Source organism: Ranitomeya imitator, chromosome 1 (genome assembly GCF_032444005.1).
Source record: "Ranitomeya imitator isolate aRanImi1 chromosome 1, aRanImi1.pri, whole genome shotgun sequence".
NCBI lineage: Eukaryota > Metazoa > Chordata > Amphibia > Anura > Dendrobatidae > Ranitomeya > Ranitomeya imitator.
Genome location: NC_091282.1, coordinates 994,969,545 through 994,995,094, shown reverse-complemented (window position 1 = coordinate 994,995,094; position 25,550 = coordinate 994,969,545). Strand labels below are relative to the sequence as shown.

The window sequence follows — 25,550 nt, the reverse complement described above, 5'->3', positions numbered from 1 at the left end:
CAACTTGCAGCTGTAATCGCAGCAAAAGGTGGCGCAACAAAGTATTAAGTTAAAGGGTCCGAATAATATTGCAAGCCCCACTTTTCAGTTTTTGAATTTCCACAAAAAATTTAAAAATAACCAATAAATTTCATTTAATTTCACAATTGTGTTCACTTGTTGTTAATTCTTCACCAATAATTTACATTTGGTATCCTTATGTCTGAAACATGATATGTGGGAAAAGGTTGAAAAGTTCCAGGGGGCCGAATACTTTCGCAAGGCACTGTACGTGTGTTCAATGAACCATGCATAATCACCTCATCAAATACATTGTATGGGTAAAATTTATTTTATGGAGGCTCGCGTCTCCACAAGATACATAGACATGCTGCGGTCTGGAGAGACGCGCAGCATGTCCGTCTCTGTGGGTGATCCACGCGCGTCTGTGCACGCATAGTGGAGATGGGATTTGTTGAAATGTCATCCACATTTTAAAGCATAGGCATCATAGCGGCAGAGTATGCGGCATGCAGCTGCTATGGGACCCTACGAGAAAGCAAGTTGGCTGAATGCCTTTGACTAGGTGTAAACTGTGTCTGTTCACTTACTCTACAAGATACCATCAGAGCTTTTGATTGCCTTAAAGCTACAGAAACAGGGACTAGGGGAAACGATATGCAGATGGGTAAGGAATTGACTAAAAGACGAGGAGATAAAGTCATCATAAATGGTACATTCTCTAAATGGGATATAGTCAGCAGGGGGTAGCGCAGGGAACTGTACTAGGACCATTTCTTTTTAGAAACTTTGATGACCTTGTGGATGGGATTGAGAGTAAAGTGTCTGTCTTTGCTTAGGACACTAAACTACATAGGATATTAAAATCTTACCTGACATAACCAGGGGCGGACATACCACCAGTGCAGCTGCATCGGGGCCCGGAGATGAAGAGAGGCCCCTGCCAGGCAGCAAATACTGAGGGCAATCTGGCCTCTGGATTCAGGGGGCCCATGACCAGATTGCCCTCATGTGCTCTGCTGCCTACAGGAGAAAATGGCAGCAGAGCAGAGCTGCAGGGATCCGTCCTCTACTTCTTGCCCGGCGCTTTCTGTCTGACACAAGTTGGAGGAAAACTAGTCTAATGATCTCTCAACTTTTTGATAAATTAGATGTTTTTAATCAGGACGATAGCATTCACGATTTTACCTCTAGCATTATGTATAAACTAAAAGAAAAGGATATTATTAATAAAAAAATGCGGAAATTTGCTCGTGACAATATCCCATTGGAAGACACACCAACAACCTTGCTACCAGAAAATCGTGAAGACCAGAACACAAGTATAACAACTAAATATGTCACTTTGGATGAGGTAAACATAACCTCAGCCCACAATTCCACAAACGCATCCCTTGTTTTCTCAACATATAGCAACTCCACACAATATACACCAGTATCCATTCGGAATAATAATCATCCAGTACATACTAATTCGCTTCAAGATGAAACACTTAAATATAATGAGGAAGATCTTCTATCCTCAGAATCACCTATCACGGAAATTATCGAAGTCCCAACACAAAACCAATTCTCCCAATTAACCTCACTGGTTGAGGAACCTAATAATATTGAGGAATGGGAACAATCCACTCCATCCACGAGCAATCATCGTAATTTTCCTTTAGGATCAACCATTAACAGATTTAATAAGCCAAATCGCAATTTTCTGAAATCCGTTAATCCTATTAATAAACGAACATTGGTAATCAGTTCAAAAACGATCCTGAGTAAAGCCACCATGCCTAAGGTTCATCCTAATAAGACAAATAAAACCAACAGTAAAGTACATATATCCACAAACCGGGATTTTTTTCGGGTACAAGGTCCAAAACAAATAGAGGTAAGAGGAGTGGGAAACTCTCCAAAAAGAAAACAACAAAGAAAAGCACAATTAATCTAAACAATCAGAAAATTTTTAATTTAAGTTCCCATGAATTATCACCAAACAAACAATCCCTCTTGCAAAAAGGTTTGAAGTTTGCTCCCACCTCCAATGTGAACCCATTTAATCTGTATGTAGACATACAAAAATTTCTCCGCAACCTAGCCATAAAAAAATACTTTTTAAAGAAAAATGTAATTATTCCTGGTAGGCAGTATTCGACCTCCACCACCACTTCTGAATATATTCATACCAACCTTTCACAACCATCGTTGTTTAATCCCGCCCAGGAATATTCCAACTCCTTCAAAACTTTTGAGACCATGGTCACTAAGGACATTAAAAAGCTTAGCAGGAAAAATCCCAAGTTTTCTTATCATAACTTAAATCGTCAAGAGAGACAGTCCATTATCGATCTGCAGGAAAACAACAAAATAATTATCCGTCCGGCAGACAAGGGAGGTGGGATTGTTGTAATGGACAGGTCCATGTACCACAATGAATCGCTAAAACTCCTAAGCGACACTATTACATATAAAAAAAATCCCTTCTGACCCTACCATTCAATTCACCAGGTATCTAGACATATTAGCTGCAAAAGGAAAAACCTTGGGTATTCTTAATAAAAAAGAACATCAATTCATCAACAACAAAACCCCTAGCACAGCAATCTTTTACCATATCCCCAAGATTCATAAAAATCAAACACACCCCCCTGGCCGGCCAATTATTTCTGGCATTAACTGCCTAACAGCAAATTTGTCTCGCTATGTGGATTCACATCTACAACGCTGTATGCCATTAATACCGGCATACCTGAAAGACACCAACCACACGCTGCAAATTTTAGACCAATTAGAATGGCAGGAGAACTTCACCTTAGGCACTCTTGATATAAGATCCCTGTACACTAAAATTGACCATGATAAGGGTTGCCAAGCAGCAAAGTTTTATCTCCAGGCACTTGGTTTATACAAAGAACCACAAATTGAATTCATTACGGAGAGCATCGAGTTCATTTTAAAACACAATTATTTTAGTTATGAACAACAGTACTACCTCCAAACGCATGGGACCGCGATGGGTACGCGCTTCACGTCCGGGTATGCTAATCTATATGTAGGCAAATGGGAGCATAATCACATATATAAGAATGGCAAACTGCGGGATGGACTAATACTATGGCGTCGCTTCATTGATGACATCATATCCACAACTTTACAACTATTCATCTCAAAATTAAATGACAACAATTATGGCTTGGAGTTCACACCGACTGTAAGTAAAACCAGTGTAAATTTTATAGATTTAACCATCTGTGTGGAAAACAGAAAAATAATTACAAAGTGTTTTCGTAAGGATGTGGACTCCAACAGCTTTATTCATATGACCAGCTGCCATTTACCCATTTGGCTGACAAACATTCCAAGGGGCCAATATATGCGAATCAGACGGAACTGTACCAACACAGAGGATTATAACAAAGAAAGCGATCGTCTGACAGCCGAGTTCGAGGAAAAGGGGTATAACCCACTGGCCTTACCCCAATCCAAAAATGAAATAATGCATATGTCAAGGGAATCGATGATATTCAAACCTCTGAAAATCCTGGTCCATCCACGCTTCAGGAACAGATATGTAAATTACCCATAGTCACCCAGTTTTATCCCGGGTATAAAAAGTTCAATAATATAATCCGGAAACATTGACCTATATTACAGGGCGATAAACATATTGGGGATCTTTTACCGCAAAATCCAAGATTTGTATATACAAAAGCCCAAAACTTGGGCCTTCTGCTTGCTCCCACCACTAAACCAGTATTAAGCAATCTCACAAATACAAACAAGGCATCAACTACTAAAACTATGGGGTTCAAATCATGTGGCAAATGTTTCTGCTGCAAGCACACAAAATGTGGCAGAAAAATATACACGTCTTTTACAGATGCAAATAACACTCATGAATATCCCATTAAGTCCTCAATCACATGTGACTCTGTAGGGGTCATCTATATCCTTAGTTGCCCATGCGAGAAAATTTATGTCGGGCGCACGAAAAGACCCCTAAAGGTCCGTATAAAGGAACATCTGAACAATATCAAAAAGGGTTTCAAAGGTCATCCTTTATCCCGACACTTCTATGAGAAACACAATAAATCATGTGAGGGGATCTCCTTTTACGGTATCCAAACTGTACCTAAGAACCCAAGGGGTGGCCGCTACATCAAAACCATGTCAAGAATTGAATCTAAATGGATCTTCTCCCTTGACAGCCTGGCAGGGCTAAATCAGGAAATTGAACTTTATGCCTTTTTTTTACGTCAATAATAACATCATCCGTTTTGAACACAGGCTAAAACGATGGAGCTCGACGAATACCCCGGGCTAACATTATTAATGGGTGACTATACATAGAGGCAAGTGTCTAACAAGGGTTATAGAGCTCTAATATTTTATATTTCATACATAAAATGACACATTTTATGTATTCTTAATATTTGTGTACATTTATAACTCCACACATACTGATGTGGTTATATGTTCAGTCAGTCTAATTAAGACACAAGATTTTATTAGTTTTTTCATTTTTAAATGCAGTATATACAGATATACTTTTTAAGCTTTTTACTATAATCAATAAAGAATTTTTTCCCCTTTTAAACACTTTCCCAGTTCTTAATTCACCTGTTTATACACTTTAATTCCCAACCAACAGACAATTCAATTGAGTTCCACAGCTCAATACCTAATTACATATCAACAACTTTCTGCATTGGTGCACAAACAATCATCCAATTAAAGATACGATTCACTAATTGAATCAGCACTGGCAGCAATTACACATAAGAGGGGAGGGCATATCACTATAAAAAAAAGCAGGAAGACATGCTGTCAGCATTAACCCTGATGAAAAGGGCCAGAGCCCTTGAAATGCATTGGTTTGCTGACTAGCTATACTAGCACACCTGTCCTCTTTAGCCCCGTAGCGTGGTGACGCCACCAGTAGCTCCGCCCCCACCCATCCCGACCGCTACCTCAGCGCTGCAACCGGCCGGGGCACGCGAGGTCTCGCGGTCGCACGGCTTCTGCCGCCACTCTCTCCTTAACCCACCGCTCTGTCATAGCGGTACTCCTAGCGGTGGCTCAGACTTTCCGGAACCGTTTCCCTCCGCACTCAGCACCGCAGTGAGTACACCATATTTTATGTGCACATAGCAATTGTGGCATATTAGTGCTCCAACATACTAGGGGAGCATTTCTCCTCATCTCAACATATGGGCAATCAATTCTAATCACAGTAATCCTTGTTAGCCACCACCTGATGGTCATCTTACTACCTTAACCTAACGGAATCCTGCGCTACTCCCACCAGCAGTAAGTTTATTGTGTACTGGGAAAACTAGACCACATTTATTTAAAACCACACCTATAAAGGTTGTACATTTATTTAAGCAGGGGCATCTATTATAAACCTCTGAAGATTAAGCAACCGTGGTCATCACAATACCCGCTTCAATTGCAGATACACAGAGTTCACGTCTCTTCATTGCACATTTCCATTTAATATGTGAGTGAGTATATATTATAAATCTATTTAGTCTCACTATATTCACCAATACAAACATTTACCCTTTTTTTTTTTCTCTCCTCATTCCCCTAAGATTCTGGTAGTACTTTAACCCCTTTCTGACATCAGACGTACTATCCCGTCGAGGTGGGCCCCTATGACCACGGACGGGATAGTACGTCCAGCGCGATCGGCGGCGCTCACGGGGGGAGCGCGGCCGATCGCGGCCGGGTGTCAGCTGCCTATCGCAGCTGACATCTGGCACTATGTGCCAGGAGTGGTCACGGACCGCCCCCGGCACATTAACCCCTGGCACACCGCGATCAAAGATGATCGCGATGTGCCGGCGGTGCAGGGAACCATCGCGCAGGGAGGGGGCTCCCTGCGGGCTTCCCTGAGCCCCCCGCAGCAACGCGATGTGATCGCGTTGCTGCGAGGGTCTTACCTCCCTCCCTGCCTGCTCCAGACCCGGATCCAAGATGGCCGCGGATCCGGGTCCTGCAGGGAGGGAGGTGGCTTCACAGAGCCTGCTCAGAGCAGGCACTGTGAAGCCTGCAGTGCTGCAAGTCAGATCGGTGATCTGACAGAGTGCTGTGCAAACTGTCAGATCACCGATCTGTGATGTCCCCCCCTGGGACAAAGTAAAAAAGTAAAAAAAAATGTTTCCAAATGTGTAAAAAAAAATTAAAAAAAATATTCATAAATAATGAAAAAAAAAAAAATATTATTCCCATAAATATATTTCTTTATCTAAATAAATAAAAAAAAAACAATAGAAGTACATATATTTAGTATCGCCGCGTCCGTAACGGCCCGACCTATAAAACTGGCCCACGAGTTAACCCCTTCAGTAAACACCGTAAGAAAAAAAAAAAGAGGCAAAAAACAACGCTTTATTATCATACTGCCGAACAAAAAGTGGAATAACACGCGATCAAAAAGACATATATAAATAACCATGGTACCGCTGAAAGCGTCATCTTGTCCCGCAAAAAACGAGCCACCATACAGCATCATCAGCAAAAAAATAAAAAAGTTATAGTCCTGAGAATAAAGCGATGCGAAAATAATTATTTTTTCTATAAAATAGTTTTTATCGTATAAAAGCGCCAAAACATAAAAAAATGATATAAATGAGGTGTCGCTGTAATCGTACTGACCCGAAGAATAAAACTGCTTTATCAATTTTACCAAACGCGGAACGGTATAAACGCCTCCCCCAAAAGAAATTCATGAATAGCTGGTTTTTGGTCATTCTGCCTCACAAAAATCGGAATAAAAAGTGATCAAAAAATGTCACGTGCCCGAAAATGCTGCCAATAAAAACGTCAACTCGTCCCGCAAAAAACAAGACCTCACATGACTCTGTGGACCAAAATATGGAAAAATTATAGCTCTCAAAATGTGGTAATGCAAAAAATATTTGTTGCAATAAAAAGCGTCTTTCATTGTGTGAAGGCTGCCAATCATAAAAATCTGCTAAAAAACCCACTATAAAAGTAAATCAAACCCCCCTTCATCACCACCTTAGTTAGGGAAAAATTAAAAAAATGTATTTATTTCCATTTTCCCATTAGGGCTAAGGTTAGGGCTAGGGTTAGGGCTAGGGTTAGGGCTAGGGTTAGGGTTGGGGCTAGGGTTAGGGCTAGGGCTAGGGCTAGGGCTACAGTTTGGGTTGGGGCTAAAGTTACAGTTAGGGTTTAGATTACATTTACAGTTGGGAATAGGGTTGGGATTAGGGTTAAGGGTGTGTCAGGGTTAGAGGTGTGGTTAGGATTACCATTGGAATTAGGGTTAGGGGTGTGTTTGGATTAGGGTTTCAGTTATAATTTGGGGGTTTCCACTGTTTAGGCACATCAGGGCTCTCCAAACACGACATGGCGTCCAATCTCAATTCCAGCCAATTCTGCATTGAAAAAGTAAAACAGTGCTTCTTCCCTTCCGAGCTCTCCCGTGTGCCCAAACAGGGGTTTACCCCAACATATGGGGTACCAACGTACTCAGGACAAATAGGACAACAACTGTTGTGGTCCAATTTCTCCTGTTACCCTTGGGAAAATACAAAACTGAGGGCTAAAAAATAATTTTTGTAGAAAAAAAAAAGATTTTTTATTTTTACGGCTCTGCGTTATAAACTGTAGTAAAACACTTGGGGGTTCAAAGTTCTCACAACACAACTAGATAAGTTCCCTGGGGGGTCTAGTTTCCAAAATGGTGTCACTTGTGGGGGGTTTCTACTGTTTAGGTACATTAGGGGCTCTGCAAATGCAATGTGACACCTGCAGACCATTCCATCTAAGTCTGCATTCCAAATGGAGCTCCTTCCCTTCCGAGCCCTCCCATGCGCCCAAACAGTGGTTCCCCCCCACATATGGGGTATCAGCGCACTCAAGACAAATTGGACAACAAATTTTGGGGTCCAATTTCTCCTGTTACCTTCGGGAAAATACAAAACTGGGGGCTAAAAAATAATTTTTGTGGGAAAAAAGTTTTGTTTTATTTTTACGGCTCTCCATTATAAACTTCTGTGAAGCCCTTGGTGGGTCAAAGCGCTCACCACACAACTAGATAAGTTCCTTAGGGGGTCTACTTTCCAAAATGGTGTCACTTGTGGGGGGGTTTCTACTGTTTAGGTACATTAGGGGCTCTGCAAACGCAATGTGACACCTGCAGACCATTCCATCTAAGTCTGCATTCAAATGGCACTCCTTCCCTTCCGAGCCCTCCCATGCGCCCAAACAGTGGTTTCCCCCCACATATGGGGTACCAGCGCACTCAGGACAAATTGGACAACAAATTTTGGGGTCCAATTTCTCCTGTTACCCTTGGGAAAATACAAAACTGGGGGCTAAAAAATAATTTTTGTGGGAAAAAATTTTTGTTTTATTTTTACGGCTCTCCATTATAAACTTCTGTGAAGCCCTTGGTGGGTCAAAGCGCTCACCACACATCTAGATAAGTTCCTTAGGGGGTCTACTTTCCAAAATGGTGTCACTTGTGGGGGGTTTCTACTGTTTAGGTACATTAGGGGCTCTGCAAACGCAACATGGCGTCTCATCTCAATTCCTGTCAATTTTGCATTGAAAAGTCAAACGGCGCTCCTTCCTTTCCGAGCTCTCCCATCCGCCCAAGCAGTGGTTTACCCCCACATATGGGGTATCAGCGTACTCAGGACAAATTGTACAACAACTTTTGGGGTCCAAATTCTTCTGTGACCCTTGGGAAAATAAAAAATTGGGGGCAAAAAGATAATTTTTGTGAAAAAATATGATTTTTTATTTTTACGGTTCTGCATTATAAACTTCTGTGAAGCACTTGGTGGGTCAAAGTGCTCACCACACCTCTAGATAAGTTCCTTAGGGGGTCTACTTTCCAAAATGGTGTCACTTGTGTGGGGTTTCAATGTTTAGGCACATCAGTGGCTCTCCAAACGCAACATGGCGTCCCATCTCAATTCCTGTCAATTTTGCATTGAAAAGTCAAACGGCGCTCCTTCCCTTCCGAGCTCTCCCATCCGCCCAAACAGTGGTTTACCCCCACATATGGGGTATCAGCATACTCAGGACAAATTGTACAACAACTTTTGGGGTCCAATTTCTTCTCTTAGCCTTGGAAAAATAAAAAATTGGGGGCGAAAAGATAATTTTTGTGAAAAAATATGATTTTTTATTTTTACGGTTCTACATTATAAACTTCTGTGAAGCACTTGGTGGGTCAAAGTGCTCACCACACCTCTAGATAAGTTCCTTAGGGGGTCTACTTTCCAAAATGGTGTCACTTGTGGGGGGTTTCAATGTTTAGGCACATCAGGGGCTCTCCAAACCAAACATGGCGTCCCATCTCAATTCCAGTCAATTTTGCATTGAAAAGTCAAACAGCGCTCCTTCGCTTCCGAGCTGTGCCATGCGCCCAAACAGTGGTTTACCCCCACATGTGGGGTATTGGCGTACTCAGGACAAATTGTACAACAATGTTTGCGGTCCATTTTCTCCTGTTACCCTTGGTAAAATAAAACAAATTGGAGCTGAATTAAATTTTTTGTGAAAAAAAGTTAAATGTACATTTTTATTTAAACATTCAAAAAATTCCTGTGAAGCACCAGAAGGGTTAATAAACTTCTTGAATGTGGTTTTGAGCACCTTGAGGGGTGTAGTATTTAGAATGGTGTCACACTTGGGTATTTTCTATCATATAGACCCCTCAAAATGACTTCAAATGAGATGTGGTCCCTAAAAAAAAAATGGTGTTGTAGAAATGAGAAATTGCTGGTCAACTTTTCACCCTTATAACTCCCTAACAAAAAAAAATTTTGGTTCCAAAATTGTGCTGATGTAAAGTAGACATGTGGGAAATGTTACTTAAGTATTTTGTGTGACATATCTCTGTGATTTAATTGCATAAAAATTAAAAGTTGGAAAATTGCAAAATTTTCATAATTTTCGCCAAATTTCCGTTTTTTTTCACAAATAAACGCAGGTACTATCAAAGAATTTTTACCATTGTCATGAAGTACAATATGTCACGAGAAAACAATGTCAGATTCACTGGGATCCGTTGAAGCGTTCCAGAATTATAACCTCATAAAGGGACAGTGGTCAGAATTGTAAAAATTGGCCCGGTCATTAACGTGCAAACCACCCTTGGGGGTAAAGGGGTTAAGGACCTATTACAACATCCACTGCATAACCAATGATTACTCATTAAGTAAGTGCTCTCTTATTCATTTATTCATCTATTTTTCATCATATTGTTCGTTTTTGTAGACAGCGCAGGTGAATACCACTCTTTTTCATTTTATATACTTTACAGGTCTACACAGAACCTGTCACAATTACCAGCAGCACTCTACATTCAGCAATTTTGTTTCCCCACTAGGGACTATCAGGAGCGCCAGTGCTTTTTACTTTTTTTTAATATATATATTTGTGTCTCACTGACATATATTTATATATATATACATATATATATATATATATATATACATATATATATTATATATACACACACAGTATACTGTATATGTTTTTACGATTATTTGAGCCCATGGATCCATTGTATGTCCGTATGTCGGTTTTGCAAGCCTGCGAGAAAATCTCGCAGTACGGATGCCATACGGATTACATACGGAGGATGCCATGCGCAAAATACGCTGACACACCCTGCCTACGGATGACATACGGATCACTATTTTGGGGACTTTTCTGCGTATTATGGCCGTAAATAAGGGACCGTATTTTTATACGCTGAGTGTGAGGCCGGCCTTAGACCCCAGTCCAGAGCCTCTCACCTAGCCAAATTAGTTCTCATGCTTCGCACTGACGAGGGCCAACAGCCCGAAACCCCCGTGTCTGCGAATTGAGATACTGATTTGGCTTTTATCCTAAGTCATATTGCACGACTCTTTAAAGGGTTGATTGTGACTTGTAGGATCGCTACTTCCAACAGGTGGCGCTATAGAGTTTGTCCTCTTTTTCTCAGAAGAGGCAATTTGCATATTATATTTCCCAGAGGAGCATTGCATGGCGAATAAGCCTCCTTACATTGACAAGCCAGAGATGGTATGTCACTCTCCATAAGGAGAAACGATACCCCTTAGACCCCTATACAATTTTAGTATTTATTTTTTTTAATTCTTCCTCCCAAAAATCGTAATAGAAAAAAGAAATGTCATGTGCACGAAAATGGTACCAATAAAAACGTCAAGTTGTCCCACAAAAAACAAACCCTCACATGACTGTCAGCCGAAATATGGAAAAATTATACTTATCAAAATATGGCGATGCACAAACTTGTTTTTGCAATAAAAAGAGTCTTTTAGTGTGTGACAGCAGCCAAACATAAAAACCTAATATAAATCTGATATCGCTGTAGTTGCACCGACCCGAAGAATAAAGTCGTCTAATCACTTTTACCGCATGAGAAATGGCGTAAAATAAATAAAATAAAATTTTCACCTGCCGTTGATTCATATTTGTCCTATGCTCTACACTGAGCGCTTACACCAGGATTTCCGTGTAAATCTCTGAAATATGTGATTTAGATGGAACCCCCGGTGGAAGATTCCCTATAATGAGACAGATAGAGTCACTGTGGACGCCATATGGTCGCCTATGATCCGGCAGTGTCTATCTGTTAAAGTGTGCTTAAAAGCACGGTCCGCCACAGTTTTGTGCTGAACAGAGGCCAGACAGATTCCAGAGTAAATCTGCTGCCTCATTATAGTGAATAGATACCTTGGGGATTTCATCTGAATTATGTCACTTGGAGATTTAAATGGAAAACTGATGCACGGCACCAAATAAATGTGATCCCAAATATGTAAAATGTTCCCAACAAAAGCTTCAACTCAGTCCACAAAAAAAGCAAGTCCTCGTTCAGCTCCGTCATCTGTAACGGAGCTTCCACGTTTCTCGTAGTACAAAGGATCTGGAAAAGCGCTATAGCTCTTCACCTCCCCCAAAAATTTCAGCAAATTCTGGGTTCCCAAATCCAAATGCCCAACTCCGTTCTGAGCCCTAGTGTGCCTAGACCACATTTAGCGTCCACATGTTTGACATTTCTGTAATGATGGCAGCCGCCTATTTCACCGCAGTGTGGGCAGTACAACGTACTGGTAGCTACAATGTACTTGTGACTGCAATGAGCCACATCCACTGCTGCTTGTTTCTGGAAAACACCCATGGAGTCAAAATTGTCACTACACCTGTAGATAAATTCCCACAGGGGTATAATTTCCAAAATGGAGTCACTTAATGGGGGATTTTGCTTTTCTAGCACTCATGGGCTCTGTATATGGAGTCTGCAAACTATTCTAGCAAAATCTGAGCTCCAGGAGGCAAATAGCGCTCCGTCCCTCACGATTCTCACCATATGGCTAAGCAATACTGAACAATTTGTCAGAATTTTATTATTTTTCTAATAATTTTGTAGCAAATTTGAATAATTTGGAATCAATTCACTCATCTCTAGTTGGAAGTCCTTCTTCTACATCAGATGGTCATGCCAAAATCAGTGGATTTTATCAACTCCTAACACCCCACATTGCTGAACTAGAAAGCTGTCTGTTATTAGATGAGCAAACCCCGGGCTGGAATGTATGGGTGTGACCTTTTCCACTCAGGCTCTTTTGGTCGCTCTTAAATAATGGACCCAAAATACTGTCCACTAAAAAATCCTCTCAATAACCTATTGTTACTGGTGTACTTTCTTCCAGTACTTACAGAAATGGTGCGTTGCATTAGAGGTGCCAATTCTGGCACTTTACCCAGCTCTTCCTGATTGCCCTGGTGCAGTGGCAATCAGGGTTATGGGCTATGGGATTGATGTCAGCTGTGTAATGTCTGCTGGCATCAAACCTTGCAGTTAGTAATGGAGAGACATCTAACAGACACCCCCATTAATAAACCCACTAAGTTTAAAAAAAATACCCACTAATATTTCACCAATTTATAAAAAAAAATAATAATAATTGAAATGAAAAAATCCAAGAAGATCCGAAGTAGTTCTGGAAATTCGAAGTATTCCACAAATGGGAATCTGAAAGACATAAAAAGAGAGAATTAAATAAATAAGACCCAGACCCTCATTCATCAATTTATTATTTAAAAAAATAACAGCAACTCTGGCATAGTCCATTGGGGTTCTGTCACACACACAGTGTAGGACAGACTAAGTACAACACAAAGGGGTAAGGGGAAGGGGGACGCAACACTAGGGAAGCGGGGAAGTGGAGAAGTGGAGACCCCTAGGCAGATGTAAAATCACCCTGTCTGCCCTAAGAGACCCTAAATAGGTTCCACACCTATCACCAAGCAGGATACCTAGTCCATGTCAGACCCTAGCGGTAAGCCCTGCCTAGGGAAGGAAGGGGTGCGCTAGTCAAACCCCACTAACACTAAAGACAGCTAGGATACACAAAACAAGGGGAAAGTTAATGTAAATAGACTCAGAGAGAAACACAATCAACCTTCAAACTCCAAAGAGAACACTAGCCTACTGCTGCAGCTCCAAGCCTCAACAGGGAAGTACAAATAGAAAATATCACCCGCAACTCCCAACAGCAAGATGGGAGATATAAACACCCAATTCCAGGTGTGACCATTAGAGCTGGGGGAGGTGGCCACTGGGTTCTAGTGTCAGATGGACCAGGCAGAAGACTGCAAAGCAAAATGCTGATACCTTCTGCAGACAGATGCAACGGTCCGCACCCTTAGACACATCCGTGACAGGTTCCCACGATGTCCAGTGCTTCTGTACTGCAACCTATGGAGCATCTGAGAACATTTCATAGGTCACTCCCAGTCATGTCTCATGCTCAATGACTTCAGTAACTCAGTAACATCATCGTTCGTCAAAACAACGCTCAATAGGTTGCAGTACTGAATCAAAGTTGGCCGATCTGAACAGAGGTGAAGTCAGTAACTACTCCGCTCATCAGAGTTGCTGAGTCTCATAGAGGAGGTCATATCTCATGAGTGATGATGTTACTGAGTTATTGAAGTCATTGAGCATGAGACATGACTGGGAGTGACCTATGAAATATCGTTCTCAGAACGACACTTCACAGGTTGCAGTACAGAAGAGCTGGATGTGGTGGGAACCCCAATGGACTACGTCAGAGCTGCAGGGATCTACGTCAGAGCTGCAGGGATTTTTTAAAATCATAATTTGGTGAATGAGGGTGTCACAGCCACTCCTTCTGCGGCCGTGCCTGGTGCCGAAACCACTGCCGCTCCCACCGCTCATACTTACCCGCTGTGGCGCTCTCCTCCTGCAGGCGTGCGTCCTCTCCTTCATTCTTCTCCGCTCCCTGGTTCTCGTCGAGTGCGCGTGAGCACTGCCCACTCCAGCACTTCCTCTTTCTGATTTACAGGCGCTCGGTATCTCCTCTCTGTGATCCTGGAGGACCGTGACCCGGAAGTCCTTCAGCACTCCATGTATTTATGGCGATTCCTTCCTCTGCTCCTTACCTGTCTGTCATTTGTGCTTCCGTGACTCAGGTCCACCTTTGTCTTTGCACTGCCTGTTCTGAGTCTCCGCTCTGTTCAGCCAGTTCAGCTTCTCTGCCTTTTCAAGGCTTCCTTGTCTCCTCATCCAGTCCAGCCTTCCCAGTGTCCGTTCCGTACTCTGTTAGTCTGGTGTCTGTCCTGTCCTGCATCCTTTGTGTCTTCCCCTTTCCAGTGCTCCTTTGGTCTCACCTGAACCCAGCTCTTACCTAACTGTACTTCATCTTACCCCGTTCTGTCTGTCCTACGCCCAGCTTCTTTATTTTGTACCTCCTACTACCTGTCTCTGGGTTCCAGCTTCTGCGGCAATAGTCTCCCTTGGGTCTGCCCCTAAAGCTCCCTGTATAGGGGGTGGTCTACCTGGTCATCTCACCCTTGGGAGGTTCGTTGTCGTGGATCTACGGGTCCACCCCAGGTATTCCAAAAGATCTCACAGAGGGGCTGTGTCTTCTCTTTATTTATTTAATTCTCTCTTTCACGTTCCCTTTTGTGGACTACTTCGGATTCCAAGTAATTTTTTTTATTAAATACATTTTTTTTGTCTTTTACCTTAGTAGATTAGTAATAGAGGTGTCTGATAGACACCTCTCCATTACTAACCTTAGGGGTTTATGCCAGCTGACATTACACATAAACATTACACATTAACCTGATTGCTACCACACCAGGGCAATTTGTAAAAACCGTGCAAACCACCAGAATTGGAGTCTCTAATGTGATGCGCCAATTCTGGGGTGGATGCGGGCTTGTATTTTTAGGCTGGAAAGGGTGCAATAACCAGGGACCATCCCAGCCTGATGATATAAGCCCCAACTCTGCTTTACAAAGGCTGGTTATCAAAAATAGAGGGGACCCCACGTCATTTTTTTAATTATTTGTTTAATAGGTTAAATAAGCCTAAAAAAATACATATACATCTATTCAATCTACCGTATATACTCGAGTATAGGCCGAGCTTTTCAGCCCAAAATTTTGGGCTGAAAGTGCCCCTCTCGGCTTATACTCGAGTCACGGTCGGTGGTGGGGTCGGCGGGTGAGGGGGAGAGGGCGCTGAGGCATACTTACCTGCTTCCAGTGATCCTGGCGCTCCCCCTGCTGTCCCACGGTCTTCAGTGCTGCAGTTCTTCCTCTATCAGCGGTCACGTGGGACCGCTCATTAGAGAAATGAATAGGCGGCTCCACCTCCCATAGGGGTGGAGCCGCGTATTCATTTCTCTAATCAGCGGTAACGGTGACCGCTGATAGAGGAAGAAGCTGCGGCACCGAAGACCAGCTGTCTGGAGAAGGAGCCGGACGCCAGGACCAGGTAAGTATGTAATATTCACCTGTCCGCGTTCCAGCCGCCGGGCGCCGCTCCATCTTCCCGGCGCCGCTCCATCTTCCCGGCGTCTCTGCGCTCTGACTGTTCAGGTCAGAGGGCGCGATGACGCATATAGTGTGCGCGGCGCCCTCTGCCTGATCAGTCAGAGCAGAGAGACGCCGGGACCGGACGCCGGAACGAGACGCCGGGAGCTGCAAGCAAAAGAGGTGAGTATGTGTTTTTTTTTTTTTTTACTGCAGCAGCAGCGACAATGGCAGAGCTTTCCATGGGGCAATATGAACGGTGCAAGAGCACTATATGGGGCAGAGCTTTCTATGGGGCAATATGAACGGTGCAAGAGCACTATATGGGGCAGAGCTATAGGGCAATAATGAACGGTGCAGAGCACTATATGGGGCAGAGCTATAGGGCAATAATGAACGGTGCAAGAGCACTATATGGGGCAGAGCTATAGGGCAATAATGAACGGCGCAGAGCACTATATGGGGCACAGCTATAGGGCAATAATGAATGGTGCAGAGCACTATATGGGGCAGAGCTATAGGGCAATAATGAACGGTGCAGAGCACTATATGGGGCACAGCTATAGGGCAATAATGAATGGTGCAGAGCACTATATGGGGCAGAGCTATAGGGCAATAATGAACGGCGCAGAGCACTATATGGCACAGCTATGGGGAAATAATGATCTATTTTTATTATTGAAATTCACCTGTAGCTGCTGCATTTCCACCCTAGGCTTATACTCGAGTCAATAAGTTTTCCCAGTTTTTTGTGGCAAAATTAGGGGGGTCGGCTTATACTCGGGTCGGCTTATACTCGAGTATATACGGTACTTATTTATCCTACATACAGTGGGGAAAATAAGTATTTGATACACTGCCGATTTTTGCAAGTTTTCCCAACTACAAAGAATGGAGAGGTTTGCAATTTTTATCATATGTACACTTCAACTGTGAGAGATAGAATCTAAAAATAAAAATAAGAAAATCACATTGTATGATTTTAAAATAAATAAATTACATTTTAGTGCACAGTCCTGTTAGTTTTTCTTTAAGAAGCCCTCCTACTCTGCACTCATTACCTGTATTAATTGCACCTGTTTGAACTCGATACCTGTATAAAGGACACATGTCCACACGCTCTATAAATCACACTCCAACCTCTCCACCATGACCAAGACCAAAGAGCTGTCTAAGGACTCCAGGGACAAAATTGTAGACCTGCACAAGGCTAGGATGGATTACAGGACAAGAGGCAAGCAGCTTGGTGAGAAGGCAACAAATGTTGGCACAATTATAAAAAAATGGAAGAAACACAAGATGACTGTCAATCTTCCTTGGTCTTGGGTTCCATGTAAAATCTCGCCTTCTGGGGAAAGGATAATTCTGAGAAAGGTCAGGAATCAGTCAAGAACTATTCATGAAGACCTTGTTAATGACCTGAAGAGAGCTGCGACCACAGTCTCAAGCATTACTGTTAGTAACACACTTCGATGTCATGGATTAAAATCCTGCAGGGCACACAAGGTCCCCCTGCTCACTCCAGCACATGTCCAGGTCCATTTGAAGTTCGCCAATGACCATCTCCATGATCCAAATCAGGTATGGGAAAGGGTCATGTGGTCAGATGAGAACACAATAGAGTACAACCCCACGAACACCATCCCAACAGTGAAGCATGGTGATAGGATGACTTCACCGTATTGAAGGGAGGATGGATGGGGTCATGAATCTCCTTCCATCAGTAAGAGCATTGAAGATGGATAATGGCTCAGTCTTCCAGCATGACAATGACTGGAAACACATAGCCCGGGCAACTAAGGAGTGGTTAGGTAAGAAGCATTTCAAGGTCCTGGAGTGACCAAACCAGTCTGCAGACCTGAAGCCAATACAGGATCTTTGGAGGGAGCTGAAAATCAGTGTTGCCAAGCGACAGCCCTGAAACGTGAAAAATCTGGAGAAGATCTGTATGGAGCAGTGGGCCAAAATCCCTGCGGCGGTATGTGCAAACTTGGTCAAGAACTACAGGAAAAGGCTGAATTCTGTAATTGCAAAGAAAGGTTTCTGTACCAAATATTAACTTATGTTTTTCTTTTGTATCAAATACAATTTTATTTATTGTATCAAATACTTATTTCATGTGGATCGCCCCCAGACACAGGGCCATGCGTTCTCGGTACCGGGCCTCTTCTGGTTCGGTTCTGGAGCTGTCACGGTGGCTAGACCCGGTCCGTGACCCTGCTAAGGGGCGTCCAATAAAGGTGGTACAGTCTGTCAGGGGTTCGGGACGCCACCTGTGGTGTTCGGTCAGGGCGACCGACGCTGCTGTGGGGTCCGCTGGGGTGATGGAATGGCAGCTAGATGGTATACCTTCCCACAGGTGAAGTATGTCCCCAGGGCTTCCCAGTAAGGTGGATGGTGATGGTGTGAGGTGCAGTCAATAACGAGGACACAAGGTTGCAGTCTCTTCACCTCTTTACTGAAGACTTCAGGATCCGCAATCCAGAGCACGCTTAACAGGGCTACCTGAGACCGACCGGTCCGATGGGCACTTCCAGAATTCCCTTTGCAGGTGGAAATCGTTGCCTACCAATAGCGCCTGTGTGTTGTAGTGCTACCCTGCTGAGCATCCGGAATAGTCCTCACAACTTCTGTTCTCGTTCGTTCGTTCGTTCTTTCTAATATGTTCCAGATGTTTCTAGTTCAACGTCCCCCAGGTATGTTATGGCTAGGACGCACCCGTATGACAGGAAGGCATGGAAGTCTTCCGGGACCCTAGAGTCGCCCCTCTCCCACTGTTGCCCCCTATGTCTTCCTAGGTGTTTAGGTTAGACAGCCAACCTATAATTAACTGTCCTGCGGAGTTTGAAGTAAGGCGTAGAGTCAGTTACTCCCTCGGTGTTCCGGCCACCGGCTACGCGCCTCAGTAGGATGTTGCCTCGGTCTCACGGCACGACTCCTACTGACTCTCCTTTGTGCTTGATCTCGTTTCTCACTGTCTCACAATATCCTTCGCTTCGTGTCTCTTTCTTAGGATACCGCCGCGGGGTGTGCAGGCGCGGTTTGGTAACATTCTGTTCTGGTCGCTAGGTGCCTGCCAGGTTCCCACACCTGACAGGGACCCCCCTGTGTCTTCTCCCTGCAACACCCCCTGCCACGGGATGTTGCCTGAATCCAACCCAGTCAGCTTCTGACTAACTTTCTATCCAACCCCTAGTTTTACCAGTGTGAGGAGGGGCCCAATAAATAAAGCCTTTTGCTCCCCCTAGTGGCCAGAGTGTGAAGTGTAATGTGTGCTGGTGATACCTGGTCAGTGGAATTCCTTCAGTGCCATCAGACGTACCATCACTCCCCTTAGTGGCAGAGTGACATACTGCAACGACCAGATCTCTGGGGCGCTGCACATGCAATAAAATGCAAATTATGCAAAAATCATACAATGTGATTTTCTGGATTTTTTTTAGATTCTGTCTCTCACAGTTGAAGTGTAACTACGATAAAAATTGCAGACCTCTCCTTTCTTTGTAGGTGGGAAAACTTGCCAAATCGGCAGTGTATCAAATACTTATTTTCTCCACTGTACTGTATCTATCTATCTATCTATCTATCTATCTATCTATCTTGGTATATAAGATTGTTTTATCGATTTGCAAATTAGCTTTATATTACATAGATTACATTCATGATGTTAAAAACGCATTGCATATGGATTACATACGCATGTCATACAGATGATGAGGAAAAATGTGCACAATCGCATAGTACTCACATGACATAGATGAGTGGTATCCATATGGTTCAATCTAACTTTTCAAGAGCAATTTTTTGTGCAGTGATGTGAGCAAGGCCTAAAAGGTTGGGATCCAGGGGTCAGAGTTTCCAATGGTGATTTCCATTGTTTAGCTTATGAGTTTATAGTAATATCCTGTGGGAAATTTACCGTTACTGAAATGCAGTCCTGCTGATTTCTGAGCATTATATGGATCCCGCCAGGCTGTAAGAGACCTGCAAATGTTCCTGTATTAATAGTCAAGTCTCTATGTGGACCTGGGCTGTGATGTACACTGAAGATAAAATCAGAATGAAACAGCCATATTTTCAGAAAGTTACACCAGTTGTAATGAACTGAAAGCAGTGCTGTCATGTCAATGTATATTATATTTATTAGTTGTGGTTAAAGTGCTAGTAATATTCAGAATCTACGGTTAGAGAATAAAATGAACTTGTTGGCTTTCTCCGGCAATGATACCTGCATCCTATTACTTACATAGTGAGATACCTTAAGGCCGGATTCGCACATTTAGATGTAAAATGCAGGTGGGAATTCAGAAATTCATATTCACACATATCTAGTGACTGCTCAGCAGCGTGTTATTTTATGTAAAATAATGCATCAGACAACTGCCTTACTGACGCCTGGGAATGTGACTGAATCATGCAAAGTACTTAAAATGAATTATCAAAAAATTATTTAATATCAAGATCCACGCTGACATGTTCACAGCTGCGGAGACGTGTCGCTCAATCCCCCTCTACCCTTTACTGCTGCTGATCTAGACTAAATATAGGCACAGTCATGTTTACTCTCCACGTGTCAGTCACAGGCTTTAATAACCGCTGCTCTTTCCTCTTTCAACTTGAATCTAGGTATCTCACGTCTAATTTATGCTCTCATTTTATATGGGCTGTGACTCCAGTTCTGCTCTGCAAAATTCAGATTTCTTGACGACTGTTCATGACATTTGCCCCTACAGAAAAAGTTTATTTCTAACATTTAACCACTGCAGGTCATATTATATACAAATAAGTATAGGATGCTAAAGAATGTTATAATAATTAAATTACATGGCTGCTTATCAATCATGACCTTCTTTACGCACCCTCCCCGGGTCCAGCATGAGTACACGCTTAAACGGAGACAGTTAGCTGATTCATTCTGCCCGAACCATCAGCTCCTTTATTGGCTGCAATTTGTTTAAAATCCCCAAACTGAGCTTTACTCACCCTCTCCTGGCCCGGTGCTGAGTCTCCACCGCTTTCCCTGGTGTCTGTTACTGTCTGCACCACTGATGTCACTTGGATCACGCTGTATCCAATCACTGAGCTCAGTGATTGGCTGCAGCACTCAAGACTACAACAGACATCAGGAGCTGCGTGACCTGGGAGGGTAAACAATATAACAATATAAATAAATCAGCTGACTGGTTTCCTTTAAAGATGTATTAACATCTCTCTGAGATCCTATCCTGAGTAAGGCCATGTTCACACAATGCGTTTTTTACTGCGGAACCGCCGCGATTTTGCCGCTGCGGGTCCGCAGCTGTTTTCCATGCAGGGTACAGTACAATGTACCCTATGGAAAACAGGAACCGCTGTGCCCACATTGCGGAAATTCACTAAAAAAGTCGCGCTGAATAGCTGCGGTAAAAAAGAAGGACCATGTCACTTCTTTGTGCGGAACTGCAGCGGTTCTGCACCCATTGACCTCCATTGTGAGGGTCAAACCCGCAGTAAAACCCGCAGACGAAAAAAATATCTGCGGGTTTTCTGCGGTTTGTGGTGCAGAACCGCTGCAGCAGGAAGTGCATGGGCAGAGTGTGGCTGTCCCCCCGTGCCCCAATCCCACCCCCCCATGCTCCGATGCCACCCCCCGTGCTCTGACAACCCCCCCCCCCCCCGTGCCCTCATCTCCCCCCTTATACTTACCGGGCCTCCCGGTGTCCGTCCGTCCGTCTTCTCCCTGGGCGCTGCCATCTTCCAAAATGGCGGGCGCATGCGCAGTGCGCCCGCCGAATCTGCCGGCCAGCAGATTCGTTCCAGGCACATTTTGATCACAGTGATCAAAATAAAAAAAAAAGTAAATGACCCCCCCCTTTATCACCCCCATAGGTAGTAACAATAATAAAATAAAGAATTTATTTTTTTCCCCCCCCCACTACAGTTAGAACTAGGGTTAGGGGTAGGGTTAGGGGTAGGGTTAGGGGTAGGGTTAGGGTTAGGGGTAGGGTTAGGGGTAGGGTTAGGGGTAGGGTATTTTTAGCCATTTTAACACTAAAAAAACTTCCTAGAAAACACACAGACTCTGCAGAGAAAACTGCATAAAAAACCGCACTAAAAAACGCATCAAAAAATGCATCAAAAAACGCACCAAAAACGCACCTGCATTTTCTGCCAAGAGCTGCGGATTTTAGTGCAGAAAAAACAGCAGGGAAATCAGGAACGTGTGAACATGGCCTAATGCCGTTACAAGATGTCAGATATACAATCTGATGTGACATACAAGAAGAGGAAGTACGGCCATGTTATTGACAGTCTGCAGTTATTGAGAATTAAGAGAGGACATGCGAGAGGGGAAGCCCTCGACATCCTCTCATGGAAGCATCCCACCAAGACCAGAGAGCTGGCAGAGTGGAGCTGATCGTGACTATGATCAGAACCTGTCCAGATGTGAGAAGATTCCTACCAGGGATGCTGCTGAGAAACGGAAAATGCAGGGACCTAGCGTGAGATGTGTTGGACCCTGCTGAGGAGTTAAGTCACAGTCACTAACGGTACCGTTCACATGCTGGAGGGATCCCACACCCGTCCATATACTCCGATTGTTTGTCTGGAGCAGACCTGGGTCAGTAAGGCTACTTTCACACTAGCGTTAACTGCAAACCGTCACAAAAACGTCTTTTTTCCGAAAAAACGGATGCGTCAAAAAAGTGGAAAACGTATGCAACGCATACAGCATTTCGACGGATCCGTCGCAAATCCGATAAACGGTTGCGTTGAAATGCTGGATGCGTTGCATACGTTGCATCTGTTTTTACCATCCTTTGCATCCATTTTTACGACGGATCCGTTGTTAAAATGGGAGGCACCAAAATTTGATTGGCTACTGGAAAATAAGGGAAATCTATATACTGACTGTATTTACAGCCCATCTTTGAGGGTTTTAGTTTAGTGGCAAGGATGGATGGTGTACTTGGGAGGATTGCGAGTTTGGTTACTGACGTTATATTTGAGACGAATCGCCTGGATATCATAGTGCGGGAGAAGGAGGCGGCAGCAGAAAGACGGAGGATGCAACGGAGAGTGCGACGATTCTGGATACATCCAATCAATGAGCTGCGGATGACCAGGGGTGTCCAGTCCACTCTCTATCTGGAGTTGCGGTGCAACCCACAGAAATTTTTCAATTATATACGGATGAGGATGGAACATTTCGATTATTTGGTTGGAAAACTAGAGGATGTGATCCAAAGGCAGGACACAAGGATGAGGCTTGCCATCACACCGGCGGAGCGGCTCCTGGTGACACTGCGGTAAGCATCTTTTTTTTATGTGATTGCTCATATTGAATGTTATTACATGCTGCAGACAAAACAGCGCTGACACATTGCGCACCATTTTCTGCAGCATGTAATTTTTTGGTTTGTTTGAGGCCATTCCACTGGTTTTTTTTTCTTATGTCATTGCTCATATTGAATGTTATTACATGCTGCAGACAAAACTGCGCTGACACATTGCGCAGTATTTTCTGCAGCATGTAATTTTTTGGGTTGTTTGAGGCCATTCCACTGTTTTTTTTTGTTGATGGTATGTGCAATTTTTTTTTACATTTTTTTTTTTTCCTGCAGCTTCCTAGCTACGGGTGAGTCTCTGACTTCACTCCATTTCCAATTCCGGCTGGGGATTTCCACTATTGGCGGAATAGTGAAGGACACATGTCGGGCTATTTGGGACACTTTACAGCCGGAGTATATCCCACAACCATCAATGGAGATCTGGTTGAGAAGTGCAGAACAATTTGAGAGAATTTGCAATTTCACAAATTGTGTTGGTGCCGTGGACGGCAAACACATAAGGATTGCTAAACCGGCAGGAACAGGATCCGAGTACTACAACTATAAAAAATATTTCTCCATTGTACTCATGGCTATTGCAGACGCCAACTGCCGATTCCTTGCTGTGGACATAGGAGCGTATGGCCGGTCCAACGACTCCCAAGTTTTTAAAAACTCTCCAATGGGTCGCTGCCTGTATGGAGATACATACAATTTCCCGCCAGCCAGACCGCTCCCAGGAACAAGTGAACCAGCCATGCAATATGTTTGTGTAGGTGATGAAGCCTTTCAACTGTTGCCGCACCTACTGAAACCATACAGCAGCCGTGAATTAAACCGTACCAAGCGGGTATTTAATTACCGTCTTACTAGAGCAAGAAGAGTAGTAGAGTGCTCTTTCGGTATATTGACGGCAAAGTGGAGAGTTCTGCTGACGGCAATAAAACTGGAAACCAAAACTGTAGACGATGTTGTCAAGGCATGTGTGGTGCTCCATAACTTTGTCATTTCAAAGGAGCCCGTTACCTTGGATGACGAAGAATTGGAGACAACCTTGTGGGATTACCGTAGTGCCTCTGTTCGCTCCACAGGTTCTGTTACTAAGATGAGGGACCAGTTTGCGGATTATTTTTTGTCACCTGTTGGGCGGATTCCATGGCAAGACATCATTGTGTGACATGTTTTTCATGGCTTTTGTTGTTTATGTAAAAATTGTGTTTCTAGCAAAAAAAAAAAGAAATCCCAAAGCGTGTTTTGCTTGGTAATATAAAACCATTTTGTTATACCTTTCAAACGTCTGGTGTTTCTTTTCACTTAACCTTTAATATTTACCCTATTACCTTAATGAATCAACACACACACAGAGTAGATTTTAAATCAGAAAGATTTTTATTTTAAACCTTGTTTTTTTTATCATTTTCAAAAAAACATTTTGTTTTTCTTTTCAAAATAACTGTTTTTCTTTTCAAAATAACTTTTTTTTAACATTTACACAAACTTATAATTTTTGGACTACAAGTCTTGGTAGTGTCAGGTGGACTAACTATGGGAGGAGGGGCTGGAATGTTGGACCACGTCGGTAGGTGGGATTGGGGAAACCCTGCTTGTTTGGTCTGCAGTGGAAGGGTGGTGAAAAGCAGGAGGCTGACCAGAGGGGGGTTGTGTTGGGGTATTTGTATAACTGAATGGGGAAGGAAAGCTGGGCAAGGAAGAAGAAAACACTGGGGAATACATTTGGGTTGTGGGCCTGGTTTGGTATTGGGACTGACATTGATATTGTGGGGCATGATGTTGAAATGGTGACTGGGATGAGTGGGGAGGTGTGGGGGTAGATTGGGATTCGTGGAGGACCTTGAGTAGAGCATTATGGCAGCTATTCATTACCCGCATCTGCTGATTAAAAGAAAGCTTTTCCATGCTCATGAGCATGGATTGAAAAAAAAGATTGGCCAGAGATTGACTTACATCTAAATGCAGCCTATCCAAGCGACTGCTGGTTTCATGGTGGGTTTCACTGATGCGTGATTGCACCATGTTGAAACCAGCAGTCACTTGTTCTCCCAAAATTTTAAAAGAACTTTGGAAGGATGCATTTAGATGTAAGAACTCAGGAGCATAGCTCCTTTCCTGACCCCTCTGTCGCTGCCGCCACGAACCTAACGGTGGTGTAGAGGTGGCAGGGTCAGAGGGGTGGGGTAAATGGAACGCTATCTGTTGACCATCAGATGCGAGTAACGAAGGCTGCGCTCCAGTGCCTGAGGTGGATGAAGTGGAGGGGTCAGAGGTGTGGGGCCTACCGACGTGGTCCCCGGTGGCGGACTCAGGAGGGATCGTTCCAGAGGGCGCAGAGGAAGATGCAGGCGCATGGTGGCTGGAGAAGGTGCTGTGAAAGAAAAA

At 43.5% G+C, this 25,550-nt stretch overlaps 1 long non-coding RNA gene across 2 annotated transcripts in view; it reads right to left on the bottom strand.

Moving 5' to 3' along the window:
* Positions 1–20,911, bottom strand: part of LOC138658257 (uncharacterized) — a 41,362-nt gene extending 20,451 nt beyond the window's left edge. The window contains exons 1-3 of one of the 2 annotated variants that reach the window (XR_011317416.1): positions 20,827–20,911; positions 19,592–19,827; positions 12,926–13,030 (exon numbers count right to left, since the gene is read on the bottom strand). This is a non-coding gene — a long non-coding RNA (uncharacterized lncRNA). The remainder of the gene's footprint in view (positions 1–12,925; positions 13,031–19,591; positions 19,828–20,826) is intronic. The other variant, XR_011317417.1, reaches the window with a different exon arrangement.
* Positions 20,912–25,550: the final 4,639 nt, after the last annotated feature.